Genomic DNA, 12,108 nt, shown 5'->3' with positions numbered 1-12,108 from the left:
TAAACATGAAAGAGGTAAAGTCTCCATCTTTCTTTTTTTTTTTTTTTTTGTAGAGACAGAGTCTCACTGTACCGCCCTCGGGTAGAGTGCCGTGGCGTCACACGGCTCACAGCAACCTCTAACTCTTGGGCTTACGCGATTCTCTTGCCTCAGACTCCCGAGCAGCTGGGACTACAGGCGCCCGCCACAACGCCCGGCTATTTTGTTGTTGTTGTTGCAGTTTGGCCGGGGCTGGGTTTGAACCCGCCACCCTCGGCATATGGGACCGGCGCCCTACTCACTGAGCCACAGGCGCCGCCCCAAGTCTCCATCTTTCTTTAAGGCTGCATAATATTCCATGGTGTACATATACCCCGCCCCATTCTTAGTATACGTTTTAATATACCAAAGTATACATTTAGTATACATTCTTAGCATATTTAACCTCTGAAACCCGTGATGGTCATTCCTGCCTGTGTACTACACTTGTTTCTTCTCTGTTAAGCGCTTCTCCTGGTTCATATCTTTTCTAGCTCTTTTTTATTCTTTTTTTTTTTGTAGAGACAGGGTCTCACTTTGTCGCCCTTGGTAGAGTGCGATGGCATTCCAGCTCACAGCAACTTCCAACTCCTGGGCCTAGGCGATTCTCTTGCCTCAGCCTCCCGAGTAGCTAGGACTACAGGCCCCCCGCCACAATGCCCGGCTATTTTTTTGTTGCAGCGGCCGGGACCGGGTTTGAACCCACCGCCCTTGGTATATGGGGCCAGCGCCCTATTCACTGAGCCACAGGCGCTACCCAAAGGAATTGTTTTTTTTTTTGTTGTTGTTGTTTGTTTTGTTTTGTGTTTGGCCGGGGACAGGTTTGAACCTGCCACCTCCGGTATATTGGGCCGGCGCCCTACTCCTTTGAGCCACAGGCGCTGCCCTCTTTTTTATTCTTATTTCCACTCAACTTTTTTTTAAAATTTTTATTGTTGGGGATTCATTGAGGGTACAATAAGCCAGGTTACACTGATTGCAAATATTTCCACTCAACTTTTAACTTCCTTGGCTCTCTATTACATCCCTAGTACCTAGAAACAGTTTGTACATACTCCAATACTTGTTGAATGAATAAAGTGAAATGGAATATTAAATGGGAAACCAGATTAAGGACTTGGATGCAGAGAGATTTGATCTGGGTCCAGGCCTTTATATTCAATGTTTCTGTGAATGAAAAAATGTCATGTTACTGAAATGGTATGCCTGATTTTCTATTGTAGTGACTCACTGTTTACCACTTCTCTGCTCTTGTTTGTGATCTTAATCACATTCTTTGTTTTTTTTTTTAGAGACAGAGTCTCATTTTGTCACCCTCGGTAGAGTGCTGTGGCATCACAGCTCACGGCAACCTCCAGCTCTTGGGCTTAGGCGATTCTGTTGCCTCAGCCTCCCGCCATGAAGCCCGGCTATTTTTTTGTTGCAGTTTAGCCAGGGCCAGGTTTGAACCCGCTACCTTAGGTATATGGGGCTGGCACCCCTTAATCACATTCTATATGTAATTTCTGAGGCTTCTTACTGCCCCATTACCAATAACTTAGTAATTTAGGCAGATTAGAGTACTGTGGGGTCCTGCTTTTGCTTTTCTTCATCTGTAAAAGCAAATATTTCTAATAACCTTGTCTATAAAAGTAAGTCATCAGTTGTTTTAGTTACGGAAATGACCACTATAGAGCAGCTATATTTTAATTTAGGGCTAAAGACCCAAGGCAGAGACACCAGTGGGCAGCCTTCTGTCAGACCAAGCCTGTAAGTTACAGAACATAATATTTCATAATCCTTCTTAATTCTCAACCACTTTCATAACAATATTACCAGAAGTGGCAATCACTATAAATGTACTTGCTAAACGAAATACTAAAAATATATATATATATTTTTTTTTGTAGAGACAGAGTCTCACTTTATGGCCCTTGGTAGAGTGCCGTGGCCTCACACAGCTCACAGCAACCTCCAACTCCTGGGCTTAAGCAATTCTCTTGCCTCAGCCTCCCGAGTAGCTGGGACTACAGGCGCCCGCCACGCCTGGCTATTTTTTTTTTTGGTTGCAGTTTGGCCAGGGCCGGGTTTGAACCTGCCACCCTCAGTATATGGGGCCGGCGCCCTACGGACTGAGCCACAGGCACCGCCCGAAATACTAAAAATATTTTTTAAAAATTTCCAGATGAATGGCTAACAAGCATATGAAAAAATGCTCATCGTCCCTAATTATCAGAGAAATGCAAATCAAAACTCCCTGAGATATCACCTAACCCCAGAGAGAATGTCCCACATCACAAAATCTCAAAACTGCAGATGTGGAGAGAAGGGAACACTTTTACACTGCTGGTGGGGCTGCAAACTAATACAACCTTTTTGGAAGGAAGTATGGAGACTCCTCAAAGAACTTAATTAGACTTCCCATTTGATCCTGCAATCCCATTACTGAGCATCTATCCAGAAGAAAAAAAAATCCTTTTATGGGACATTTCATAGGACATTTGAACTAGACCAGTGGTTCTCAACCTTCCTAATACTGCAACCCTTTAATATCGTTCTTCATGTTGTAGTGACCCCCAACCATAAAATTATTTTTGTTGCTACTTCATAACTGTAATTTTGCTACTGTTATGAATCATAATGTAAATATCTGATATGCAGGTTGTATTTAGGCCACCCCTGTGAAAGGGTCATTTGACCCCCAAAGGGGTCGAGACCCACAGGTTGAGAACCACTGCACTAGACTTTATCACAGCTCAATTTACATTCACCATAATGTGGAAACAGCCTAAATGCCACCAACCCAGGAATGGATTAACAAGCTGTGGTATATGTATACCATGGAATACTATTGAGCCATTTAAAAAAAATGGAGACTTTACATCTTTTGTATTAATATGGTTGGAGGTAGAATGCATTCTTCTTAGCAAAGCATCACAAGAATGGAGAAGCAAGAATCCAATGTACTCTATTCTTTTACTTTTTTTTTTTGAGAGAGAGTCTTACTATGTCGCCCTCAGTAGAGTGCTGTGATATCACAGCTCACAGCAACCTCCAACTCTTGGGCTTAAGCTATTCTCTTGCTTCAGCCTCCCAAATAGCTGGGACTACAGGCATCCGCCATAGTGCCAGGCTATATTTTTGGTTGTATTGTCATTGTTGTTTGGCAAGCCTGGACCAGGTTTGAACCCACTAGCTCCAGTGTATGTGTCTGGTGCCCTAGCTGCTGAGCTACAGGTGCTGAGCCCCAATGTACTCTATTCTAATATGAAGTCAGTAGATGAGCTAATACAAGAGGTGGGATAGGGGAATGATCAAGTGGGGAGGGGGATCATAGTATATGGCACACCTTTGGGAGCGGGACACAATTATAAAAGGGTCTTTATCTAACAAATGCATTCAGCGTAACCTAATTCTTTGTACCTTCGATGAATCCCAAACAATATAAAAAAGAGAACTTAAAACACATAGTGAGGCTCAGTGCCTGTAGCTCAGCAGCTAGGATGCCAGCCACATACACTGGAGCTAGTGGGTTCGAATCCAGCCCTGGCCAACTACAACCACAAAATAGCTGGGCATTGTGGGGGGCACCTGTAGTCCCAGCTACTTGGGAGGCTGAGGCAAGAGAATCACTTAAGCCCAAGAGTTGCAGGTTGCTGTGAGCTGTGACGCCACAGCACTCTACCAAGGGCAACATAGTGAGACTCTGTCTCAAAAAAATAGTGGTGGCGCCTGTGGCTCAGTGGGTAGGGCGCCAGCCGCATATTCCGAGGGTAGCAGGTTCTAACCTGGCCCTGGCCAAATTGCAACAACAAAAAGAAAATAGCTGGGCGCCTGTAGTCCCAGCTACTCAGAAGGCTGAGGCAAGAGAATCGCCTAAGCCCAAGAGCTGGAAGTTGCTGCACGCTGTGACGCCACGGCACTCTACCAAGGGCAACAAAGTGAAACTCTGTCTCTAAAAATAAAAATAAAAAATAAAAAAGTAGGACAAGGTTCTTTTGACAGGTTCTGAGGTGTGTGAATGAAGTTTTTGATTTTGCATGAATTTGGTTATAGGCAAAACTGTAAGTATTAAAGAAAAAGCAAAGACACAGAGGAGGCAAGAGGCCAAGAGCTGGGATGATCTGCACTGGCATGTCCTTCAAAGAATCTGCAAGTGAGCGGCTAGAGGTCAGGTGATCAAAAGCAACACAGGCCAGTCATGGTGGCCCATGCCTGTAATCCTAGTGTGAGTTCAGGAGTTGAAGACCAGCCTGCACAACAGCTGCATCCCATCTCTAAAAATAGCCAGGTATTGTAATGGGCGACTTGGAAAGCTGAGGAAAGAGGATCGCTTGAGCCCAAGTTTGAGGTTGCTGTGAGCTATAACACCATGACACTCTACCCAGGGCAACAGAGTGAGACTCTTTTTCAAAAAAAAAAAAAAAATAGCCTGGCGTTGTGGTAGGCGCCTGTAGTCCCAGCTACTCCACAGGCTGAGGCAAGAGAATCGTTTAAGCCCATGAGTTGGAGGTTGCTGTGAGCTGTCATGCCACTGCACTCTACTGAGGACAACATAACAAGACTCTGTCTCAAAACAAAACAAAACAAAACAGTGCTGAATGACTTTAGTTCTATCCACAGGAGAAAGGTTGGTAAGGTTATTTTCAAAAAGGGTATGAAGGGAAAAGAGTAGATAGAGGTTTAAGGGTAAAGGACCCTCCTAATGGTTCAAGGGAGTCCTTACAACTTTGTGAAAGCATGTATATACACATTAACTGATCTAGAAGGATCTCAAAATTTAAAAGTGGTTTCTTTGCGATCATTGCTTAAATTCATAACTATTTTTTTTCTGTTTTTGTGTGTGTGTTTTTTTTTTTTTTTTTTTTGGCCGGGGCTGGGTTTGAACCCACCACCTCCAGCATATGGGACCGGCGCCCTACCCGCTGAGCCACAGGCGCCACCCAATTCATAACTATTTTTAAGAGAACCAAATCAAGCAGTGGGATGAACCACAGAGTAAAGAATATGAAAAAGAATGATAGAACTGCAATGTGGTTCTAAATCAAATTCCTATTAGACTTCTTCTCATTCCTTTCACCTTTTTTTTTTTTTGTGACAGAGTCTCACTATGTCACCCTCAGTAGAGTGATATGGCATTACAGCCCACAGCAACCTCCAACTCTTGGGCTTAGGTGATTCACTTACCTCAGCCTCCTAAGTAGCTGGGACTACAGGCGTCCGCCACAATGCCCGGCTATTTTTAGTTGTAGTTGTCATTGTTGTTTGGCAGGCCCAGCCTGGGCTCGAACCCGCCACCTTCAGTGTATATGACTGGCGCCCTAGAAACTGAGCTACAGGCGCTGAGCCTTGTTCCTTTCATCTTTTTAATGAAAATTAAGCTTGCATGTGATTCTCAAGTAAAATAGTACAGGACATAAAGAAAACCCAAGAATTGCAAAATATTCTCTGCCAGCACGTTTAGCTCTCAATAGGCAAATCTACTCGGAATACTCCATCTATTTGTGTTTTCCTGATAGTTGCCTCCATATCACTCAACAGCATTTTATACCCCTGTTTCTTGTTTTCTTAATTTAATTTTAGACATAAATGAATGACAGGTGAGGATTTAACTCACACTTCCCACCTTTCTTCCAACCCTCCTTCTAGTATCATAATACAACTGCTTTTTTTTTTTTTTTTTTTTGTAGAGACAGAGTCTCACTTTATCACCCTCGGTAGAGTGCCGTGGCATCACACAGCTCACAGCAACCTCCAACTCCTGGGCCCAAGCGATTCTCTTGCCTCAGCCTCCCGAGTAGCTGGGACTACAGGCGCCCGCCACAACGCCCAGCCATTCTTTGCTGCAGTTCAGCCGGGGCCGGGCTTGAACCCGCCACTCTCGGCATATGGGGCCGGCGCCCCACCGACTGAGCCACAGGCGCCGCCCAATATAACTGCTTTTGATTCTCCTATAAGCTTCCTTTACAATGTTCAATAATACAGTTTCCCCTTTATTTTGTGTTTCATTTGTTGTAGACAGTATTTCTTGGCTCTTTGCTATGTAAGATGTCAATATTAACACCTTCATTTCCTTTGACACTGTTTCTTTCAATTTTGTCATCTGTTTTTTACAATTACATTGTCAAGGTGGATTACATTCTATTTTATTATTAGTACTAGTGCTCCCAAATTTATCTATTGGTTGATACAGTTCACTGCAGATCATAGTTTACACTATGATTACACTTATACAGCTTTTTGTGTTTTCTGGTGATTCTAAGTATTTTTTCCCTTGTACTTTTGGTCTCTATGGTAGGCACAATTCTTTTAATATCTCCTATTATACAAAGTATCTATAGAGTCAAACTGTCCCCTGGAGGCCACTTCTCCCTTTCTTCAATGTGAACTTGTTGCTTTCTTGTTGTAACAAACAGCTGTCACCTTGGGTCGTGGCTGCTTTCCTGAACTGAGTTCATTATTTTCTGGGTTCTGTGTGTGACAGGCATTGTTTTTTGCCTATGTCTTAGGTAAGGTTCCTCAGAAGTAGTAGAAGTGGTTGACGTAAAAAAGATTATTTGGGGTGGTGCCTGTGGCTCAGTGAGTAGGGCGCCGGCCCCATAAACCGAGGGTGGCAGGTTCAAAGCCCCAGCCAGACTGTAACAAAAAATAGCTGGGCATTGTGGTGGGCACCTATAGTCCCAGCTACTTGAAAGGCTGAGGCAAGGGAATTGCCCAAGCCGGAAAGATGGAGGTTGCTGTGAGCTGTGATGCCACTGCAAAGTAAAACTCTACCTCTAAAAAAAAAAAAAAAAAAAAATTGGGTGGCGCCTGTGGCTCAGTCAGTAAGGTGCCGGCCCCATATACCGAGGGTGGCAGGTTCAAACCCGCCCCGGCCGAACTGCAAAACCAAAAAAAAAACTAGCCGGGCGTTGTGGCGGGTGCCTGTAGTCCCAGCTACTCAGGAGGCTGAGGCAAGAGAATCGCTTAAGCCCAGGAGTTGGAGGTTGCTGTGAGCTGTGTGAGGCCACGGCACTCTACCGAGGGCCATAAAGTGAGACTCTGTCTCTACAAAAAAAAAAAAAATTATTTGAAGGTTATATGTAGCATAAATGTCTTTTCCGCAGTCTGTGGCTTGTCTTAGTTGGTGATACCTGTTTATATCCTACTACTTATATATTATTATTATTTTTTTTTGTAGAGACAGAGTCTCACTTTATGGCCCTCGGTAGAGTGCCGTGGCCTCACACAGCTCACAGCAACCTCCAACTCCTGGACCCAAGCGATTCTCTTGCCTCAGCCTCCCAAGTAGCGGGGACTACAGGCGCCCGCCACAACGCCCGGCTATTTTTTTTTTTTTGGTTGCAGTTCAGCCGGGGCCGGGTTTGAAACCGCCACCCTCGGTATATGGGGCTGGCGCCTTACTGACTGAGCCACAGGCGCCACCCCCTACTACTTATATTTTAGAACTTACTCATCATCTTTGTGAAAAGTGAATATTCTCGCCATTTTGTTAATTGTTTCATCCTGTGAAATAATAACCATTTCTTTATGGCACTGTTTTAACAGTTAATCACAATGCGTTTTAAGTACCTTGATTCAGTTAACCTCCCTTATAAGACTTTTATTTTGCCCTAGCACTTAGCTCAGTGCCTGGCCATAGTAAGTAGCCAATAAGTATTTTCTGGAAAAAAATATATTCTTGAGATTGTAATCATTCCCATTCATCCTTACTATACCACTCTGTAATGATCAGAGTTCTCATTTAAGCAGAAAAGGAATTTATCAAAAGTTACCAGATCTCTTACAAAGTTGTTGGAAAGGCTGGTTGATGGTCCAGCAGCAACTCTAGAAACATGTTACAGCAAAGGTCTGATGATGAAACTGCTATTGCTTGCTACCACCCAACAGTGAAAGCTAGGAGCCCTACTTTGATGTAACCACTGTTGTCCCCCAAACATGCCCATCTCTGCTGCTGTGCTTTTTGGCAAATGGAAGTTCTGGGCAGAGCCTATTTGTTCACTTTTGAATTCTAAGTTTTTTTTTTTTTTTTTTTTGAGACAGACTTGCACTGTCACCCCAGTGAGAGTACAGTGGTGTAGTCATAGTTCACTGCAACCTCCAACTCCTAGGCTCAAGTGATCCTTTTGCCTTGGCCTCGTAAGTAGCTGAGACTACAGTTATGCACCATCATGCCCAGATAACTTTTTCTATATTTAGTAGAGATGGGGTCTTGCTTTTGCTTAGGCAGCTCTCGAACTCCTGACCTCAAGTGATCCTCCTGCCTCGGCTTCCCAGAGTGCTAAGATTACAAGCATGAGCCACTGCGCAAGGTCAAATCCTAAGACCAATACAGAGAAATATGATTATTAGAAGCTAGTTCATATGACTTCATCCATCTCATAAAAAAGGTGAGAATTTGAGTCCTGATTTTTTTTTTTTCTGAGATAGGGTCTTCTCTGTTGCCTGGGGTAGAGGCAGGCAACAGAGAGTGGAGTCATACCTCACCGCAACCTCCAACACCTGGGCTCAGGTAATCTCCCTGCTTTAGCTTCCTGAGTAGCTGGGACTATAGGTGTGTGCCACACATCTGGCTAAATTTTTTGAAGAGATGATTTCTCACTATGTTGCTCAGGCTCTGCTCTCACAGTTCTCTAACCCATGAGTTCAGGCAATCCACCTGCCTCAGCCTCCCAGAGTGCTAGGATTACAGGCGTGAGCCACCGCACCTGCCCTTAGTTTTTCTATTTTTAGTAGAGATAGAGTCTCACTCTTGCTAAGGCAATCCACCCACCTTAGTCTTCTAGAGTTCTAGGATTACAGGTGTGAACCACTGTGCACAGCCTTTAAAGTAAATTTTAAAATACATTAGCCAGTAGTCTTAGCTACTTGGGAAGCTGAGGTGGGAGGATCACTTGAGCTTGAGAATTGAGGTTGCAGTCAGCTGTGATCATGCCAGTGCACTCCAGCCTAGGCAAAAGAGCAAGACCTTATCAAATAAATAATAGGGTTAGTTTTTTTACTGTTGCAGTGAGAGTTTACAGCAAGTAAAAGCAAAAGGAGGAGGCTAGAATGATCCATGTGGTAATAAATGAGCATTGACAACATCATTGTGAACTCATTTTTAGCTTAATATAGACACAAGTGGTTACATATAGATATCTGTACATACACAGGATGGTATATGCATACTTCCTTGGTCTGTAGCTGAGACGGCCTAAAAGTAACAATACCCCAGTATCGGGTGGCGCCTGTGGCTCAGTGAGTAGGGCGCCGGCCCCATATGCCGTGGGTGGTGGGTTCAAACCCAGCCCCGGCCAAACTGCAACAAAAAAATAGCCGGGCGTTGTGGCAGGCGCCTGTAGTCCCAGCTGCTCCGGAGGCTGAGGCAAAAGAATTGCGTAAGAAGAGTTAGAGTTAGAGGTTGCTGTGAGCCGTGTGACGCCACGGCACTCTACCCGAGGGGGGTACATGAGACTCTGTCACTACATAAATAAATAAATAAATAAATAAAAACAATGCCCCAGTAGCAATGAGGCCCAAATATTGGTTTCTAATACTATTTTCTAATGAAAGCCTACTTGGAAAAATTGTTGATTCTAGGACTAGGTGAGGAAATACACAAAATAAGCCTAGAACATCTCCCAGTGCTAGAAAGTTAGGAAGTAATCCAAAACAAAATACACACAATAATGGGGTTATGTCAAGGAACACAGGAGCCAATTGAAAGAGCTTCCAATGGCCAAAGCTTCAATAATTTTAGCAAGAAAATAATGTTGGGGTAGCACCTGTGGCTCAAAGGAGTAGGGCGCTGGCCCCATATACTGGAGGTGGTGGGGTTCAGACCCAGCCCCAGGCAAAAACTGCAAAAAAAAAAAAAAGAAAGAAAATAATGTTGGAATATTGGGTTATAACTCAAGGAATAAAATAAACATCCATAACTCCATACTGATATAAATAATTGAATGAATGTATACATGGGGGAGATAACAAAAATCTTCCATGCAGAAGTATTCTAAATAATATAGGTAGCTACTTATTCTCAAGGAGGTGGAGCATAACTTCCTGCTCTTTAAGTTTAGGTTTCATACAGTGACTTTTTTCAGAGAGTACAGTATGGAAAAGAGGAGTACAGTATTAGTTTGCTAGAGCTGTGGCTTAAACAACAGACACTTATTTTCTTTTTCTTTTTTTTTAGAGACAGAGTCTCACTTTGTCACCCTGGCATCACGGCCTACAGCAATCTCCAGCTCTTGGGCAATTCTCTTGCCTCAGCTTCCCAAGTAGCTGGGACTATAGGTACCCACCACAGTGCCCGGCTATTTTTTGTTGTTGTTGTTGCAGTTTGGCCAGGGCCGGGTTCAAACCTGCCACCCTCGGTATATGGGGCTGGCACCCTGCTCACTGAGCCACAGGCATTGCCCAACAGAGATTTATTTTCTTAACAATTCTGGAGGTTAGAATTCCAAAGTCAAGGGGTTGGCAAAGATAGTTCTTCTAAGGCCTCTCTCCCTGGCTTGTAGATGGTTGTCTTCTCTCTATGAGGTCTGATAATTAAGTTCCTGAACTTGCCACTATGCTTGCACAATATACTTACATTGGCAGCACCGTACAAACAACTCAGTAAGGTTTCATAACCTTGGTACCTTATTGTCTCATAGCTGTGTTTGTGTCGATTTGTGGTGGTGTCTTGCTGAGTGGTGTTCATTATTGTTGTTGCATGTTTTGTGTGCTGTTGCAAGGATGTCAGAGCTTAAATTAGAGCAATGAACAAACATTGCATTTCTTGTTAAATATGGCAAAAATAGAAGTGACATCTTAGACATGTTAGTCCAAATTAAAGGGGATAATGCCGTGAAGAACATGGCAGTGTACAAAAGGACTAAATGTTTTTCTGAGAGGAGAGAAAGCATCACTGTTGAAGAGCAGTCAGGCTGGCCATTAATGAACAAAACTGATTAAAACATTACAAAAAATTGTTGAATTGTGCATCAAAATTGTTGGCAGACTGTGAGAAGCATAGCAGACCAAGTAAACATTGATAAAGAGACAGGAAAATATTCACTGAAAATCTTGGCATGAGAAAGGTGTGTTTCTTGCATCACGACAATGCATCAGCTCACGTGGCACTGTCTGCGAGGGAGTTTTAGCCAGTAAATAACTGTATTGAAACATCTTCCCTACTCACCTGATCTTGGGCCCCCAATAACTTGTATATTTACCTGCAGATAAAGGAAATATCGAAAGGAAACATTTTGATGACATTCAGGACATCCAGGGTAATATGACGACAGCTCTGATGGCCATTCCAGCAAGAGTTCCAAAATTGCTTTGGAGGGGAGTACTTTGAAAGCGAATGAAGTGATATTCAGCCATGAGGTATGTAGTACCTTTTCTGGGATGAGTTCACTTACTTGATTGTCAGACCTCATACGTATTCACACATTCTTCCCTCTGTACAGATCTGTGTTCTAATCTTCTCTTTTTATAAGGACACTAGTCAAATTAAGTCCATTGACCTCATTTTAACTTAATTATCTCTTTAAAAGACCTTGTCTCCAAGAGCAGTCATGTTCTAAGGTACTGAGAGTTAGGATTTCAACATATGAATTTGGGGGTGGGGGAGAACAACTTTATAGTGAAGAAACCAGATAAATACTCCCTGAACCAGATGATCAAGATCAATAGCAATAGACATAAGTCATGTTGATAGTATGACCCTTGATATGATGTGATGAAAATGATACTTTACGCGCCGGCCCCATATACCGAGGGTGGCGGGTTCAAACCCGGCCCCGGCCAAACTGCAACCTAAAAATAGCCAGGCGTTGTGGTGGGCACCTGTAGTCCCAGCTACTCGGGAGGCTGAGGCAAGAGAATCGCTTAAGCCCAAGAGTTGGAGGTTGCTGTGAGCTGTGTGAGGCCACGGTACTCTACCGAGGGTGGTACAGTGAGACTCTGTCTCCACAAAAAAAAAAAAAAAAAAGAAAATGATACTTTACCTCTGCAGTCTTCTTTACAAAGACCTATTACCCCAGTATAGTCAAGACAAATCCCAATTGGGCTACCTTCTGCAAAATAACTGATCTGTAGTCCTCAAAATTGTCATCAAAAACAAGGAAAGCCTGAGAA

Source organism: Nycticebus coucang, chromosome 6 (genome assembly GCF_027406575.1).
Source record: "Nycticebus coucang isolate mNycCou1 chromosome 6, mNycCou1.pri, whole genome shotgun sequence".
In the NCBI taxonomy this organism is placed as follows: domain Eukaryota; kingdom Metazoa; phylum Chordata; class Mammalia; order Primates; family Lorisidae; genus Nycticebus; species Nycticebus coucang.
This window is presented reverse-complemented; position numbering follows the sequence as displayed.